Below are 5,814 nucleotides of genomic sequence, written 5' to 3'. Positions count from 1 at the left end.
AAGCGCAAAACTTATTATGCTTCAGCATCTTCTTTGAAAAGCAACCCATTAGAGGAATTGAAAGATATGCGCAATACATTTCTGCAGCTATATAAGCAAGCCCATCTATACACTGTTGCTGTTATGCGACTAAAGGGGCGATTTAACCATTTTGACCCGACTTTTTAAAAATTTTGAGTTTTTGACCCTTTTCCAAAATTATGTGCGACTTTTGCCCCTTTTCAGAGATTTTTTAGGAAATGTTAACAGAACTTAACTTTTAAGGGAAATGTAACTTTTCTCGATTTATATGTATGTTTGCAAGCTTGTCCCAAATAATATGGTGACCATTTTTTTCGTGAAAATTCTCAACGGCAACACTGCCTCTGTTGGGTCATCTGTCCCTTGCGAGAAGCTTTCATCAAAAACCGATACAACTATATCAAAATCTCGAAACCGACTTTCAGAAAAACACTTGGAAAAGTTGATATTTTTGGGAAATATAACAAAAACGGAGTTATTTTGTTAAACTCATTTTATATGAAAAAACATTATCTATTAATCTTGTAAAAATGTATTGTTTTTTTGAAATCAAATACTATAGAAAAATATTTGCTGCCTTGAATTTTTGTCTGAAAAGTTATTAAAAGGTAGATAATCTTGTAAAAATGCATATTTTTGGTGAAAAAATCAATACAATTACTTTGAAAAATTTGCAAAATCGTAGTCTATGTACAAGTACTAGATACCTTTCCGATACTGAGTAGGTATCGATACCTTGTTTGATACAAGTACAGATTTGAGTAATACCTTGATGGTATCGATTTATCCCTATTCATAAGTGAATGTAAATGCTGCGGCAGATATTCGTGGAAAGTTGGTGTGGCTAGAGATACTATTCTGTGCGAAGGCAATTTTGTTAATTGCATAAGATTTGCACCGTTCATTCAATTTTCAAAAGTGAGGTGTAAAATGAAAGGGCTTGGCCTCTAGACGTGCAGTAAGGATATATTTTTTTAATAGGGTAGCCACCTGCGTGTAAAAATACGCTATTTACACCGTTCTCCCGATTTTCAAAAATTAGGTGTCAAATAAAAGGGCTTGGCCTCTAGATGTGCAGTAAGGATATAATTTTGTAATAGGGTTGCCACCTTAGTTTAAAATTATGATATTTACACCGTTCTCCCGATTTTCAAACATGGCCTCTGAATGTGTAAAAATTTAGAATTTAGAAGAATGAAAATTTATTCGTCATTCAATATTGTTTAAATGATGAATGAAAGCTTATTCTTATTTTTTTTTATTCAATTATTCATTTTCCTGATTACGCCCATCCCTGGTTACGCTCTCGTTTGTATATGTACACGCGATTCTTACGCTTTTTTAGCACCTGCTAAGTCTCTGCCCATGCCTGGTCATCATGATATTTTTTTGGAGTCTCCGCTGACTGCGGCGATATAAATTATTCTATCGTCGCCACCAGTCGTCGACTGAACTTCGTCGTTTAGTTTGGTTGTGCGCGTTCTCATATAGGTCAGTGTGTTTAAACCAGTGTTAGCCAAAAAGGGAAAAGTCTTAAAATGAGAATGTATTAGTTATGTTACCCAAAAATGAGAATGTGTTGGTGGTAATGCACGGAGAAAAATTTCTGTGTTGTATTACCAATTATAAAAATTTCTGTATGTTTTTTAGCATTTTTTCATTGGGCGACATTTTTTAGAGATAAAAAACATAGAAACATAAAACATAGAAAGAAAGTTAACGGCCCTAAGTAAGAAAAAAGTTGGTAAAATTTTTTATGTATTTAAATTTTTTTTTTTGGGATAATTTAAATGTGGATTTTTGGGCACTCTGAATATTAGAAGAAAATTTAGTTAATTTCAAGTAGAAATTAAATAAAAATATATATTTGTTTTTTAATTAGGTAAAACTTGACATTTAAGAATAATTTAAAACTACGACGAAAAGATAAATAACAAAACATATTGCTTGTTTCGATAGAGGACTTGTCTGGTATTAAAAAAAAGTACATAATTCACATAATTACATAATTTATTTATTCCTTCAAATCCTGAATTACAAAAGCTTTGAGAAATTCAAAAAGACTTTAAAATTTCAATTAAAAGAAATAAAATATTATAGACAATAACAATAAATGTGTGTCTACATAGCAATTAGACCTTAACCAATATTTTTTTAAAACAACATTTGTTATTTAGTTATAATTTTGGGCCAAATTCCTTATTTAATTGTTTGCTGGGTTATGGAGCTACTTCGGCCGATGAAAAAGAGAAACGACAAACATTTGTTGTTGTCTATAATCTTTTATTTATTTTAATTTTAACGTTTGTTTCAATTTCTCAAAGTTTCTGTAATTCAGGACCTGAAGAAAATAAATAAAATTACTACCACCACTACATAATATAATGCGACGTCAACCTGCTTCGTCTAATGTTTGCATGCAACTAAATAAAATTTGTTGCTCTTCTACTCTCCCTGTTGACGTTCCGATCAGAGAAGCCAACTCGTTGGGAATTCCCCGTTTCGCGGGGAATTTGAGTTTGCGTGGGGAATGGGGAATGGACCGTTTTTTGTGGGGAATTTCAGTTTACGTGCAGAATCGGGAGATGAACTGCTTTTTTGAGGATTAAGTGTTAACTATGTAATTTATTATTTTTTGTGTTCACTAATTTCATAATGAGGTAAAAAAGTCGTATAAGAAATGCAACTGCAACTAAAAGTACTGATTATGCAATCCTGCAAATTATACAAATTACCGTTGATTTAGAATTTTCTTTGTCGCATTTGCTTTCATATAACGAATAAAAACACTTCTTTATGTGGAAGGAAACGGCAAAACTTTGGGAAAAACAACTTAATACGAAAGTTTTAAGCCACTTGAAGCTTGCACTTACTAGAATTGAGTGGGCTAAAAAACTACATACTCAAAATATTTCTAGAAAATCTAATTAAAAAGCTCGAAATTTTTACGAAAGCTTGTAGATTTTTTTTAATATTACACAAAGTTTGAAACTTGGAATTATACGGTTTTTGTTAAATAATTACCTATATTTTTATAAAAAATAAATAAATGAAATTAATAACAAAAAATATTAATAATTGTGAAAACTTTAACGCGACTTAAATTTTTTCGACCACTGTATATGTGTAAACATTATATGTAAATTTGTTTCTTTATTTGTTAACTACAATACACGCATTTTTTTTTTGTGAATAAGAAGATATCCATGGGTGGGGAACTTTAGGAAATTTCCGGCAATATCGGTGAATTTCATTGTCGAATTCTCAAAAATGAGTTGGCTACCCTGGTTCCGATTGTATACGTCAGTGTTGCCATTATAGCCGTTGCCCGGCTAGATTTAGCCGGTTGCGATAGTAAACAGCCGGGGAAAATTCGGTTTAGCCGGCAGCCGGTTTGTTAGCCGTTTTGCAAGAAAACCTTAGCCGTTATTAGCCGATTTTGCTATTTACCTTATTTTCTTAAAGTGCAAATATATAAGTTTCCATTTTTCCAAATTCAGTAACCAAAAATCTATTAGACTAACCTTGAACGGTGCACGGATTGGACGGTTGTCAAGGTTGTGCCATAGGAAAACCGGTTTTTACTATGCAATCCGTGCAATTCGTGCACCGCGCAAGGGCTATGCAACACTTCGAAATTACCCCTTATGTATTGCTTTCAATTAGCGCAAACGCAGGAATGCCAACTCTATTAAGGCGGATTCCTTCAAATTCCTGAAAAATTACCCTATTTTCAATGATATTCCCCAAAAATAATTTTTACTATTTATTTTTATTAAAAAACGGAAAATACCATTAATTGTAATGAGATAATAAGGAGTCTTTTTTGTATCTATGCCAAGCCTATTTCTGATTGCAGTTTATTTATTAGGAAAAATTATCTATGTATTGATTAATACTTACATTTATTAGGCTGCTTCAAACTTTGCAAGACGTTGGCTTGCCGCCGAAAACGAAGTGAGAAATGATAGTGTCAAATATACACGTCAAGTGAAAAGTGTCACTATGCACGTTTAAAATTTCTCGAACCCTAGAAAGATAAACATATTTCAACTTCTTCTTCCTCTTTTTTATTGGCGCTGTAACCGCCTAAGCGATTTTGGCCTAGTCCAAAACAGCACGCTGTCATTTCTCTTCTGTGCTAACTGACGCCAATTGGAAATGCCAAGTGAAGCCAAGTCCTTCTCCACCTGGTCTTTTCAACGCAGAGGAGGCCTTCCTCTTCCTCTGTTACCAGCATCGCGGCCCGCGTTGAATTTTTTTTTTTATATTTCAACTTACGTAAAATATAACCATATCTTGAGAACCGAACGATTTTCTAAAGCCTATATTTCAACCTAATATTGCAATAATATACTTAGTAATTATATAGATTTGGAATTCGTGAAGAATTTACAAAAATATTTATGTTCATTGGGCGGGCACCTCTGCGACGTACGATATCCATTCATTTCTCAAAAGATTGCCCTCCGACTAAGCAAAAGTGCAATACTTCTACTAATAAAGGCATTGAAGGACGAAACGTAATGTAGCGCAAAGGCTACAATATAAAAAAGTTTGTGTTTTACAGCGTACTACATCTTCTAACTGTAATAAAATGAAAGTTTGAAATATTTTCTATCGATTCCAGAAAAAAATGGTTGGTAATATTTGCCCCTCTCGACGTAAACTCGATTTAAATGATAAATCACTTCAAATTTTAATAAAAGTGACAAAATGTAGCATGCTTTTAGGATCATGCGCAGAAATGGGCAGATAACAAGCACACGCTCAACGATGAGAACGCGGCAGCATGCAAAATGACCCAGTAGAAATTTGATGCATACGACATCGCTGTTGGTGGCATGAGCTTGCTGCTGTGTATACATGCTGAAAATAGTACCGCACAACACGTCCGTTCACTAAAATTTTTGTACAAGACTGAAAATATTACAAAAATGCTCCTTCAAATTTATCAAGAAATGTACTTAAAACAACAACAACGTACGTTCGCTTGCAGTTCGCCAGAATTTGAATTTATTTGTGGAAATTCATGGCTACGCATGAATTGTTCACACTAATTCACTCATACAGCAAGTATTCTTCATGAATGCATACAACGGATTTCTACTGGGTATTAACATTTACATCTATGTGAAATTTTTTTGTTTACGAATGTGTAGGCATAGAGAGGATTAGGTAAAAATGCAATATTAGTTATAGGAAAGAATACTTATAGGGTTATGATAATATATTGACGTTTATATATTGTGCGAATACTGCGGCAACGCGAAGCGAACAATGAGAAATCATAATTATTTGTTTACGAATGTGTAGACATAGAGAGCGTTAGATAACTTTACGATATATTTCATGAGAGTAACTTATTTGACAAGTTTCGTGGAGATATATTAATTTTTTTTGAGTTGAAATTAAAATTTGTATTTAAAAATTTTTTATTATTGGTACAAGGGAGGTACCCCTAAGGAGTAGCCGATTTCAACTATTTTTGGTTCCGTCAATGCCTTTCACCTTGAACCATTTCTTCAATTTTTTTTCCAAAAAATGTATGGAGTCGAACCACTGTGCGCCATAGCTCACTGAGCGCTCTCTGAGCACGTGTGTGTTTCACACGCATACGAAGAGCGGCAGCTGAGCAGTGCATTTAACGCACACAGTCTCACTTATTGAATCGTTTGAATGTGTTAGAATTCCGACCACTGGTTTAAACTTTCCTAGGGACGTGATCGTTACGCGTGCCCGCTAAGTTTGGTACATTTTGCTATCACATTTTTAGTAGTGAATCAAAAATGC

The sequence above is a fragment of the Rhagoletis zephyria genome, unplaced genomic scaffold, assembly GCF_001687245.7.
Source record: "Rhagoletis zephyria isolate East Lansing unplaced genomic scaffold, Rhagoletis_zephyria_1.1 Rzeph_scaffold_01388, whole genome shotgun sequence".
In the NCBI taxonomy this organism is placed as follows: Eukaryota; Metazoa; Arthropoda; class Insecta; order Diptera; family Tephritidae; genus Rhagoletis; species Rhagoletis zephyria.
This window is presented reverse-complemented; position numbering follows the sequence as displayed.